General features: G+C 38.3%; 1 non-coding gene across 1 annotated transcript; it reads left to right on the top strand.

The window, feature by feature from the left end:
* Window positions 1-7,842: 7,842 nt before the first annotated feature.
* Window positions 7,843-7,946, top strand: LOC117276779 (small nucleolar RNA R71). Its single transcript, XR_004507048.1, has one exon. It is a non-coding gene; the product is annotated as a small nucleolar RNA R71 (small nucleolar RNA).
* Window positions 7,947-14,043: the final 6,097 nt, after the last annotated feature.

The following is a 14,043-nucleotide window of genomic DNA, read 5'->3' as shown; positions in this document are numbered from 1 at the left end:
TGTAACAAATATTATCGATTAAGGGAATATGCGAAAGGGCGTTGTTTACTTACAACGTTAGTGAATGATTGATCTAAGGAGAGAGTTGATCTTGCACAAGAAATTGACAGGTTTGGCTTGGTTGTGCGTAACCTGGATGCAGATTTGAGAGCAAAGTTTAATGCGTGTAACACCCAACAATTTAGTGATGAGTTGTGTGAAACTGAAAAATATCTTCTAGGCCAAATTGAGGAGCTAAAACAAGAATACCAATCACTGGACCATATTCTTGTTGATGATGCAGAGGTTGAGAGAGTATATATTATTGAGGATGTAAAAGATAATACAGTTTTAGAGCTGAGGTGTGTTGGTTCTCATTCTAAATATTTTTCTACATTATGGTTGGGTGGAGATATATATATCGAGCCTTTGGAGAGATGTATAGATGAAGAACAAGACCATTACATTCTAAAATTTGCCACACCAAAAAGACAAAACGACATACCTCACTTAAGGGCCAAGAAGTGCAAGATGCGATATCTATTGCCTGGTTCCTTTATTTTCACATCACCGCCCCAGGAATGTGACAGAAAAATTGATGCAAAATTGGGGGCGCAATTCATATCCTCAAAGTGAAAAGAAAAGTGGTGAAGTGGTGCAAGTCGTGCCACAACTATAAATAAGGCGTTTATTGGAAGGCAACCCAACACTATTGTTTCTTTTTTATTTTATTATGTTATTTTTTGTAGTTTTGTTTTTGTATTTTGTAGGAGTAGGAGCATGGAGTCAAAGCCAATAGGCGGTGAAAAATCGAGCAGGTGGATGGAACTAAGTGTGGGGCGCCCACACAATGGATCATAACTGGGAGAAGTCTGAGTATCTCATGAGCTGCTAATGCTTCAGTCTTTGACCTACAATGGAGTCTCTTTTACCTTCTTGTTATTTATTGTATGCGTTAAGGGCAATGCATAATTCTAAGTATGGGGTGAGGAGATTGTCTGGGTGATTTTTTTCTGTGTTATCCTTGTTTAGTTGTAGTACTCTTTATTAGTGTACTAGTTTTTGAAAAGAAAAAAAAAATTGAAAAAAAAAAAAAATTGAGAATTTTTTTAATTATAAAACTTGGACTTTTCCCGACGATTGATTTTGTGGACAAATTTCTTGAGGGATTAAGGTCCAATAAAAAAAAAGATTTTCTTTTTGTTTCTAGTTGGTTTTAGTTAGGTAATAATCCCCCTTGGTTTTTCTTTTTGCATCGGTTCTTTTCTAAGGGATGTAACTTGAACCGGGTAAACTTTTTATTTTTTAGGATTAAATTTTTTTTAGGAGTAGTAAAAGAGGGAGAAGAAAAACCGTTGTGACTTGTTTGATACTAGCATATGTAGCCCTGAGCTTGAGTAGTACTTTCCTCTGAGTGCTTGAGTAATGAATAAAATAGTTGACTTTCTGACACCTAAGCTCAAGGTTGTGAATCTGTATATAGCTTATTTTTATTTATTTTTCATTATGATCCTGTCTGTCTTAGAGTAGAATTGATCCATATTGATTGATACTTGTGCCATGTGGGGTGAGGGTTCCTTACATATATTTCATATTCTGTATCTTAGTCTAGAACTTGCCCTGCATGTTATTGAAGCGAAATAAAAGTGTTGCACTGTTTAGAAGATGATAATAGGCTTTCTTTGATTTGTCTTGTAAATTTTAGCCTTTTCAGATATTGTACCACTAGCTAGCCCTTTGAGCCTGTAGCCTTTTATTTGAAAGCCGTATTTTTACCTTGATTCTTTTGTTGGATCCCTAGTTTTGCACCCTACTTTCTTGAGCACTGTTGCTTAGACCGTGATATTAATTGATAAATTTGAAGAAACTGATGATTAAGTGAAAAATGATGACCAACGATAGTTGAAAAGTGATGAAAAAGCCCTCTTGAAAAGAACGTGACATGAAAAAAAAGAGAATGAAAGAAATTGCTTTAAAAAAATGAAACGTTCTTGATATGAGGAAAATACTTGTGAAATAATAGATGAAGAGAGGGCTGAAAAATAAATTAAGAGATAAAAATAATGGATGATGAAATCTAGAAAGTATAAAGTGCTTAGGGAAGTATAAGTTACTATTATATAGTTCTCCTACCAGTCCCCTAGCCAACATTACAACCTGTTAAAGTCCTATTTGATTCTATTCGAGCATACTTAATTAGTAGAAATGTACATAATGGTCAAGCCTATGGTTCTTTGTGCATACATGTGAATTCGTTTGTGAGTGCGAGAGTTGTTCTTTGATGCTAAGTCCTTAAATTATATTCATTCCTTGATTCGAGTGTATGGACTATTTATTCTTGTGAGGGAACTTGTTTCATGATTAGATATGTGATGTTATTAGCTTTATTTGACAGAGTAGGTGAACGAGCTTAAATTTGATGAGTTAGAGTCCGTCTCTGAGGCTAGGAGATTAGAAATTTGTTGTTTTTTTGTTGACTTGTATATCTTGCACAATGATTAGGAAGTGTATAGCTCATGGTTTGAGTTGCTATAGGACCTAAATATTAGTATCAACCGAAGTGGTGGTGTTTTTAGGCTTGATTTATTGAGAGTGGTTTTAATGCTTACTCGAGTACGAGCATGTGGGGCGGTGATGTTCGGTCAAAGATGCATATTGTCACGACCCCAATTTCCCTCCGTAGGATATCGTGATGGCACCTAGTCTCTAATACTAGGTAAGCCTAACATACATTCAGAATTTATCTGAGAAAATGATAAAAACTTTCAAATTACTCAACTATCATAAAAGGACTCCGCAACTCAAGAGAACTAAACTCCCAAAATCCGGTGATACCAAGTCACAAGCTCTACAAGAGTATCCTGAACATCCCTATACAACAATATCTATAAAAAGGGAAAATAAAATAGAACTAGATAGAGGGTGACTCCGAGGTCTACAGATGCCGGCAGGTATACCCTGATGTCTCCAAATCTGAGCTCGACTCACTAGTGCCTAGGCTGGTAAGAGGTACCTTAATCTGCACAAAAAGATGTGCAAAAGCGTAGCATGCGTACAATGACAAGCTCAAAACACACACTTAAATTTTGCTCGCTAATAAAATATAGTATAGTATAATATCGTATCCACATGGATTGGATTTAAATAGTATTCTCGAAGTTTCTAGCTTGGTTGCTATCCAAGATGATCAACAATTGAGATTTATAAGATATCTAACTAAAATTTACTAAGAATCTAATGCTATTGACTAATGACAATCAAAACAAAGGTAAGCAAGGAAGTTATAAATGGGAGAAAACGGGGGTTGATAGGATAAGTGCAAGATAATTATTTGGGATCTAACTCTAGACAATTCACTTCTAATGTTCAAGTAAGTCTCTCGAATTCACTCAATTATTAGTTCAAACGTTCAGCAAAAACTCCTCTCTCGATTAAGTCTTAACCTCACGAGATGAACCAATTTAAGCACGTGAAGATATGCAAGAATGCGTAGTAGATTGGTCTTTAGGAGAACCTCTCTCGATTATCCTCCTAAATAGGTTTAATCAATGATTCAACTAGCCTCTTTCGATTATTAAGAAGAATTAATGAACTCAACTAACAATATAATGCAAAGATATCACAAAGTATGCCTCTCTCGATTACATGAACAAGTGAATATAGATGCAACAATTAAATCATCCAAAATGATTCGATACATAAAACTAGAGTTATATTCCACAACAAATCCATCAAACCCTAAAAGGGAACTACTCCATATATATGGAGCAATTCATCACAAATAAAGTTAAAGTAGAGGAAAACATAAATTCAATCCAAACTCGTGTCTTGAATGAGGAAGGAATGATGAAATCCTTGTGCTCGTGTTCTTCTAACTCCTCGTTAGTCTCCTTAGGTCCAAAGTATGTCAAAAGTTAGAAAAAATAACGTTTTCCATGTATTTATACCAAGTAGGGTCGGGCCCAGACGAAACCACCTTCTCCTAGCCGAAATAGGAAAATTACTCTGTAAAATATACACAGGCGCGCTGCATGGGGCGACGCTCCATGCGGGGCATTAGTGGGGAAATACAGAGAGCTAATTTTAGACTGACAACAGAGGATTGCACAAGCGTGGTGCCCCACGCGCCACCCCCATGCGCCGCGATAGTGGGTAATTCTCAGTGTACGGACCAAACTTCAATTTTTGACGTCTAAACTTGGTCCTCGACTCTCGAACACGATACCGACTTGATCCCTTGGGCTTTTACTTAGACTTCAAAGCTCCAAATCACTCGAATTAATTCCACAACATCTACATAGCTCGAAATCACTCCTACAAGGCATAAAACACATAATAAGTGCAAAACACTACCAATTAAAGCTCAAACACGAATGAAGTGCAGTGAATTAGAGTACAATAAGCGACTAAAATACGAGATTATAGCCTACCATCTACACCCCACACTTAAACCATTGCTCGCCCTCGAGCAATCAAACTACACTTCATATAGACACAACCTTTTTAAACAACTCTCATAACTCATCACACCAAGAATATTTAAAACAGACTAAGCACAATACCGTGACATCCTCGCCTCAAAAATTGACTCATAAGCACCACACATTTTTCACAACCCACTCACTTACTCTAACACAGAGGTCAAACATTACCTTTCCTTCATGAATTAAGTGCCCTCACACAACAATAGAGAGTAGTTCCAGACACAATAAAATTTAAGAATAATTAGAAACTCAAGATAGAAAGAATTCACTCATTCTAAAAAATAACATTAATATGCCATAAAAGATGTACCATAGGCTTGCCCGTAGTGTACTACTCTACTAATTGAGCTCATTCAGTCAACGATAAAGTAGGACTTTAATTGGTTGTAATATAGGCTGCGGGATGGGTAGGATATATTTAGATATAAGAGTGACTACACCTCCCCGAGTACTTTAATACATACATTTCATTGTTCAAAACCCCACACTTGTGTCAAACCATAACTCCACCTTCACATCAATATACATTAACTCCCTACTTCTTTAAGTACAATTGCATCAAGTTACCACTATCAAGGAATATTGTTCATAATCATCCACTTAATTTTTTCCCTTTCTTTTTCAATTCAAGTGGCTCTTACTTTTTCAAAACACTGCACCTTTCTCCTTAATTCAATAGTTCGACTCAAAAGCCAACCCAACACCCCACACTTTAACTTTTACAAAGTTCATACAGAATTCAAGTGCTCACGAGAGGTAAAAGGTTCAAATAGATGGTCAATTCAAACAAATGGATAAGGCTTGTAATGTGGTTGCCAAAGAAACATGATTACATGCTCAGTGTTGTTAACTACAATTCATAACAATTAGGTGGGTAAAAGTATATAACTGGCTCAACAAAGAAACACCTAAATCACTTACAAGACTGAATAAAACTACAATTTCGCTTTGCAAACACATGGGGCAAGTTCTAGACATCAAATGCAATGCACAAAATAACACAAAACCTCACACACACATGATACATCACCCACTTAGGATCTGACTATCAAGACACTCTAGTCAAAGAAGTTAAGCAAAGTTAAGATCATACAATTTAAGGTACTTATACAAGAGTAAAAAATTGAGCCTAAGCGTCACAACAAAAATACTTACTATTCTCAAGGCATAATAAAGTCAAGAGATATTGCTTTCAATTCAAATCATAGCACAAAGTTTCCTACTACTTAAATAAAAACTAACTACACCCAGTTCAAACAAAACCCTTGGAAAAGAACTGCGGTGCAAAGAAAAACCAAGGGGGAATTAATATACTTCCTAACAAAAGAAAATCTTTTTGTCTTTTTTCTTTCGACTTCAATCCCTCAAGAAACTTGTCGATGATATCCATCGTCGGGAAAAATCGAATGTTTTGCAATTTTTATGGATTTTTCAAATATTTTTTCTATCTCTAACTACTACAACTAACACAAAGAAAACTAAAACTAATATACATACATACAAATATCCCCCACCCCCACACTTTAAGTTGTGGCATGTCCCCATGACACACAATTAAAAAGCATAAGGTAAAGAAAACTTCCCTGAACATCTAGTCGGGGTCTTAGTCAAAGTCGGACTCTATTCCTCACCTTCGAACTAATGCGCACATCCATGCAGACAACTTCTTCTCAGCCTTTTTGGGGTACACCCCACACTTATCTTTCTCGCTCAGTGCATCCTTCTCTTTCGAGCCCTTCACTTTCCACTCAACATTTGCAGCTGGTTTGTCCTTTTGTGCCCCCTTTGCTATATTTATATCAAAAGTCACCGTCTCCTTACCCTCTCTAAGCATTAGTTTCCTCTCGTGTATATCTAATATAGCTCTACCCGTCGCTAAGAATGGTCTTCCTAGGATGAGGGGGACTTCCTTCTTTTCCTCCATATTCACCACTATAAAATCCACAGGAAATACGAATTTATCCCCCCAAACTAACACCTCTTCCACAATTCCCTCGGGTATTATAGTCGTTTGGTCAGCCATCTACAAAGATATTAGCACCGACCTTATCTCTCCAATCTCCTTCTCCAGTTTCCTGTAAATAAATAGAGGCATTAAATTAATTGAGGCACTAGAGTCACATAATGATTTATCAAAATGAACAGTTCCTACAGAGCAAGGTATAGTAAAACTCCCTGGATCTCCATACTTTTGTGGGAGTTTATTTTGCAATATCGCACTGCAATGCTCCGTGAGCTTGACCACTGAGGTCTCTCTATTCTCATTTTTTTCGTCAGGATCTCTTTCAAGAATTTAGCATAAGAAGGCATTTGTGATAGCACTTCTGTGAATGCTAAGTTTACGTAAACCTATTTCAGCACATCTAGAAATGTCCTAAACTGCTTGTCAAGCTTTTCTCTATATAGGTTTTGAGGGAAGGGTAAAGCAGGCATGCGCTCTCTTTTCTCATGTTCCTCCCTTCTCGAAGTTTCTCCCTTCTTCTTTTTCTCCGCTTTCATTTGACCCTTCTTCTTTTTATCAACATCATTCTTCAGCTGCTCCCCACTTTCTTTTTCAAGTTTCACATCATTGTGGATCGGGGTGGGAGCTTTTAACACTTGCCCACTTCTCAGAGTTACAACATTCATTCTTTCTTTGGGATTTCTCTCAATATTAGCGGGGAGAGTTCCTGGAATCCTCTCAGACAATAGAGTGGCTAACTGCCCAACCTGTATTTCCAGGTTTCAAAAACCAGTGCCCAGTTCTTTGATAGCTGCTCCATGTTCCCGTATAGCTACGCTATGAGTTTCAAGCCTCTCATCAGTTTTCAGAATGAAAGCCTTCATGAGATCTTCTATGACAGACTGAATGGGATGTTGAGACTGAAATTGCTGCCTCTGCTGATTCATAAAACTAGGAGCTCTTTGTCCTTAACTTCTGGGGTTGTTTTGTTGACATGCATTCGCAGTACCCCCAGGTAAAGTCCATGAAAAACCGAGGTGCCTCTGACACATTGCATTATAATTTCCCACAGCATTCACGTCCTTAGTTGAGGCTTGACACTCATGAGTATGGTGTCCTCTTCCATATATATCACAAGCTGCGTGAGGCTCATTTTGTATTAAGGCTAAGGTCAGCTTTCATATTTCTTTAGCCACAGTATCAAGCTGTACCTGCATAGATGTATTAGCATCAACTTGGTGAACACCATTTGTTCTTCTTCTTTCAGCACTCTCAGAGTGCCACTGATAAGCATCTTCAGATAACTCATCAAGAATTGTAACTATATCTTCTGGAGTCTTCTTCATCAAAGGGCATCCAACTGCATTGCTCAATGTTCTACGCGAGGCCAATGTCAATCCTTCCCAAAAATCCTGGAGTTGCATCCAGAGTTCAATTTCGCTATGTTGACACTTTCTAACTAACTCCTTAAACCTCTCCCATGCTTCCAAAATAGTTTCAGTCTCTTTCTGGCAGAAGTTATGGATTTCTCTTCTAATCTTGCCCATCTTAGCTGAGGAGAAATATTTATCAAGGAATGTTTTGGTCATCTCCTCCCAAGTTCTTATCGATCCACTAGGCAAATTCCGAAACCACTTCATAGCATCATATTTAATTGAAAATGGGAATGCCCTTAGGTACACTGCATCTTGTGACACCCCATTGTATTGAAAATTGTTCATAATCTCCTCGATGTCCATTAGATGTGTGTTTGGATTTTCGTTTGGCTTCCCTCTGAAGACACAACAATTCTGAAGGGTTTGAAGCAACCCTTGCTTCATCTCAAAATTGTTTGCTGCAATTGGAGGTAGTCTAACACTGGATAATCCTTGACTGTAGACCAGTCTAGCATAATTGCCAAGTGGTCTACAACCAAGGGTTGATGTTGATTAAGTCTATCACCCCTCTCTTCTTCATAGATATTCTGTGCATCTCTAATAGCTGCTTCCTCAGCATCCCGTGCAAGTTTTTCTCATTGTTGGGATGCCTTTCTTGCAGCCAAATCTACATTATCATCACCGTTTCAGGCCATAGTTTCTTGGGTTGAGGATTACCCAACCTTTTATAGTTTCTCGGTGAGATCTTTTTCCTTCCTCAATTATCGCAGTTTTGTTTCTAACTCTGGATCTTATGGTAGCACTACTTTCGCAGAAGCTCGAGTCATACACCAATCTTAACATATGACCTGCGCACAACCAAAGAACACCAAGCGTAAAAAGAGAAAAAATAAAATAAAAAGAAAAAATTATTAAATTAGCACTATAAACTATTTCAAACACTATTGATTGCCAATCCCCGGCAACAACGCCAAAATTTGTCGAGCTCAAAACACACTTAAATTCTGCTCGCTAATCAAATATAGTATATTATAATATCGTATCCACAAGGATTGGATTTAAACTGTATTCTCGTAGTTTCTAGCTTGGTTGCTGTCCAAGATGATCAGCAGTTGAGATTTATAAGATGTCTAACTAAAATTTACTAAGAATCTAAAGCTATTGACTAATGACAATTGAAACAATGGTAAGCAAGGAAGTTATCAGTAGGAGAAAATAGGGGTTGATAGAATAGGTGCAAGATAATTGTTTGGGATATAACTCTAGACAATTCACTTCTAATATTCAAGTGAGTCTCTCGAATTCACTCAATTATTAGTTCAAAGGTTCAGAAAAAACTCCTCTCTCGATTAAGTCTTAACCTCACGAGATGAACCAAGTTAAGCACGTGAAGATATGCAAGAATGCGTAGTGGATTGGTCTTTAGGAGAACCTCTCTCGATTATCCTCCTAACTAGGTTTAATCAATGATTCAACTAGCCTCTTTCGATTACTAAGAAGAATTAATGAACTCAACCAACAATATAATGCAAAGATATCACACGTTATGCCTCTCTCGATTACATGAACAAGTGAATATAGATGCAACAATTAAATCATCCAACATGATTCAATACATAAAACTAGAGTTATAATCCACACCAAATCCATCAAACCCTAAAGGGGAACCACTCCATAGATATGGAGCTATTCATCACAAATAAAGTTAAAGTAGAGGAAAACATAAATTAAATCCAAACTCGGGTCTTGAATGAAGAAGGAATGATGAAATCCTTGTGCTCGTGTTCTTCCAACTCCTCCTTAGCCTCCTTAGGTCCAAAGTATGTCAAAAGTCCGGAAAATAACGTTTTCCCATGTATTTTTACCAAGTAGGGTCAGGCCTAGATGAAACCACCTTCTCCTAGCCGAAATCGGAAAATTACTCTGTAAAAAATACACAGGCGCACTGCATGGGGCGACGCGCCATGCGAGGCATTAGTGGGGAAATCTAGAGAGCTATGTTCTGACAGATAGTAGAGGATTACACAAGTGCGGTTCCCCATGCGCCTCGACAGTGGGGAATTCTTAGAGTACAGATAAACTTTGATTTTTGACATCCAGACTTGGTCCTCGACCCCCGAACACGATCTCGGCTTGATCCATTGGACTTTTACTCAAACTTCAAAGCTCCAAATCACTCGAATTCATTCCACAACATATACATAGCTCGGAATAACTCCTACAAGGTATTAAACAACTAATAAGTGTAAAACACTACCGATTAAAGCTCAACCACGAATGAAGTGCAATGAATTGGAGTGAAATAAGTGACTAAAACATGAGATTATAGCCTACCATCATAAATCATAACGGTACCCGTTAAGTATCAAGCCTAACCTCGGTAGAGTAGTGACGAGGCCAGGTCAAGACACCTACTGGAATAAATATGAGAACTGAACAGGATATGACAATATGATAATGAAAACAACAAAAATGATACAATGAAGAAATATAACAAGAATAGCTACACTGAACTAAGGCAATTAAGACATCACAGAAGAAAACAAAGAATAAAATGCCAAGGAAACAATGCAAACAAAGCAGAAGTGATGTAATTGAAAGGTATCAATAAGAATCACTACCGAGGTGCCACCTCGTAGTCACATTTCACAAATCAAATCACAATCTTTCCTTATATCACTGCGGGAGCCTTGCATTTAGTTTTAAAAATCATTTTCCCGAAATAGCTACCCACGTTTTAGCCCACCTTATCACACAGCGTGGCTTAAAGTAGTTCCCCTACTAGCAACACACGTATCAAGCCCACCTTATCTCACCGCATGCGTGTTAAACCCAATCCTTATATCACCGCAAGCGTACATATCACAAATCGCACCTTAAGTGCCCAATACCACAACTTGCCAAAGAAGTCAACAATAATAGTGTTTCCACAATAAATAGCCAGTGGCTCAACCACGATATGCACAAGAGTCTCAACAATAGCAACCGAAAGTGAATAACTCAACAAGAATGGTATTTCAACAAATTTACAACTTTGCCTCAATGTGAATCATGACCTTTAAAACTTCAACACCAAATTCAACAATAAGAGATTCCAAGAAATACACTTCAAGTAAAGGAACTCAATGGTTAACTAATGAATAAGGAATTGAGAGGACAATAACTTCAACTATACATGTAAAGACAATTAGCAAGTAAGAGATAATACAAGTGTTAACGATGTCAAGTAAAGCATGTGAAGATAGACTCATGATGATGAATACAACATATTATGGCAACTCAATTAAAGTCATGAAATGAATCTACATAACTAAAACCGGTTAATTACCCCATTTAGCCTGTGTACACCCTCGTTACCTTCCGTACACGGCTTCCACATAACACAATTAACAAAAAACAACACCAATCCTAAGGGGTACCTCCCCCCCCTAAAAAAAAGTTAGGCAAGACACTTACCTCAAAACACTCTAACTCAATCCACTAGCAAGCCTTTCCCGTGATTATCCAACTCCGAACGGCTTGAATCTAGCCAAACAACTTCATACCATAAATACAAACTATAAGAAGCTATTTCGAACAATAAAGTTGAAATCTTTAAAGAGAAACAAAAAGTCAACTAAAAATGTCAACCCCAGGCTCGTGCCTCAGAACCTGACCAAACTTACAAAATCCAAACTTCCATTTGATAACGAGTCCGACCATACCAAAATTACTCAAATCCGACTTTAAATTACCTTTCAAATCCCCAAAATTTGCTCTAAGAAGTTTTACAATTTCCCCCCAAATTTTCCAACCCAAATCACTAATTAAATGACGAAAATAACTATGGATTCATGTATAATAGCCAAATCGGAGTTAGAATCACTTACCCCGATGATTTTCTTGAAAATCCCTCGAAACACCGCCACAAGCCGAGCTCTCTAGGTCAAAAGATGAAAAATGAAATAAACCCTCGTCTCTAGCCTTTTCTGCCCAGCAATTTTCGCTTCTGCGGGCATACAGTCGCATCTGCTGAAAAATCCATTGCAGGTGCGGTTCCCGCTAAGGCCAGCCAAATCCGCTTCTGCGGAGAAATAACTTGCTTCTGCGAGCCTGCTTCTATGGAGAATGGACCTCACATGCGGTCCTTGACAAGCCCCTCGTAGTTCCGCTTCTACGAAAGAAAACTCACGCATGCGGATGCGCACCTGCGCCCAGGCGTCCACATCTGCGAACCCAGGCCTGGGTTGGCCTCTTTCGATTTTGTGATGCACCCTCATGCACCTGCGTGTCCACACCTACGTGTCCGCACCTGTGGCCAAACCCTCCACAGGAGCAATGACACCAAAACAACAGACCTCATCAATTCAACCAAGTTCAAAATGATTCGATTTCAATCCGATTCATACCCGGGACCCCGTCTGATATACTAACAAGTTCCATAACACATAACGGACCTACTCAAAGCCTAAAATCACATCAAACAACATCGATTCTACAAATCGCAACCCCATTCAAGCATATTAAAACTATGAACATCCGACTTCAAAAACTAACGTCGATTCATACCAAACCAACTCCGATTGACCTCAAATTTTGCACACAGGTCATAAATGACATGATGGACCTATTCCAACTTCTGGAATTGGAATTTGACCGCGATATCAATAAAGTCAACTTCCGGTCAAACTTCTCAACCTTCCAACATTCAACTTCCTAAATTTCGCCAATTCAAGCCGAAACAATCTATGGACCTCCAAATCAATATTTGGACACACTCTTAAGTCCAAAATCACCGTATGGAGCTATTGGAACCATCGAAACTCCATTTTTGATTCGTCTACACCAAAGTCAAACTATGGTAAACTCTTTCAACTTAAACATCTAACTTAGGGACTATGTGTCCCATTTCACTCCGAAACTCACTCGAAGCCAAAATCAAACACCCCCAGCAAGTAACATAACCACAATACAACATAAATGAGGCAATAAATTGGGTAACAGGGCTAACATACTCAAAACAACCGGCTAGGTCGTTACATTATCCCATATTAAAATAAATGTTCATCCTCGAGCGAGTATAGGGATATACATGAAGTGGTGAAAAGATGAGGATAACAGCTACGCATATCATGATCGGTCTCCCAAGTCGCCTCCTTGAATGGTTGACCCCTCCACTGAACCTTCACTAAAGCAATGCTCTTTGACCTCAACTTTCAAACCTGCCTGTCCAAAATGGCCACCGACTGCTCAACATAAGACAAATCTTTGTCTAACTGGACTGAGCTGAAATCCAACACGTGGGACGGATCACCATGATACTTCCGGAGCATAGTAACATGGAATACCGGATGAACTGCAGCTAGACTATGTGGTAATGCAAGCTTGTAGGCCACCTCTCTAATCCTCTCAAGCATCTCAAAAGGTCTGATATTGATGGTAGGCTATATTCTCGTATTTTAGTCACTTATTGCACTTCAATTTATTGCACTTTATTCATTTTGAGCTTAAATTGATAGTGTTTTGCACTAATCATGTGTTGTATTTCTTGTAGGAGTGATTCTAAGCTATGTAGATGTTATGGAATGAATTCGAGTAATTTGGAGCTTTGAAGTCTAAGTAAAAGCCTAAGAGATTAAACTGTGATCATGTTCGGGGGTCGAGGACCAAGTCTGGACGTCAAAAATTGAGATTTGAGCCATACTCTAAGAAAAGTGCACAAGTGCGGCGCGTGGCGCTCCACGACTGTGCAAATTTCCTGCTGCCTATTAGAACTAGCTCTCTGGATTTCCCCACTAACGCCTTGCATGGCGCGTCACCCCATGCGGAGCGCCTGTGCAATTTTTATAGAGTGACAATCCTATTTTGGCTAGGAGAAGGTGATTTTGTCTGGGCCCGATGCTACTTGGTATAAATACATGAAAAAATGTTATTTGTTGTACTTTTGACACACTTGAGACCTAAGGAAGCTAAGGAGAGTTGGAAGAACATGAGCACAAGGATTTCACCATTCCTTCCTCACTCAAGATACGAGTTTGGATTGAATTTATATTTTCCTATACTTTAGGTTTATTTGTGATGCATTGCTCCATATCTATGGAGTAGTTCCCTTTAGGGTTTGATGGATTTAATGTATTGATGATTGTTTGTGGATTATAACTCTAGTTTTATGTATTGAAGCATTTTTGGATGATTTAACTGTTGCATCTATATTCACTTGTTCATGTAATCGAGAGAGGCATAACTTGTGATATCGTTACATTATATTGTTGGTTGAATTCAT

The sequence above is a fragment of the Nicotiana tomentosiformis genome, chromosome 5 (genome assembly GCF_000390325.3).
Source record: "Nicotiana tomentosiformis chromosome 5, ASM39032v3, whole genome shotgun sequence".
In the NCBI taxonomy this organism is placed as follows: Eukaryota; Viridiplantae; Streptophyta; class Magnoliopsida; order Solanales; family Solanaceae; genus Nicotiana; species Nicotiana tomentosiformis.
Note: the sequence above shows the minus strand (reverse complement) of the source record. Positions and strands in the feature narration are given on the sequence as shown.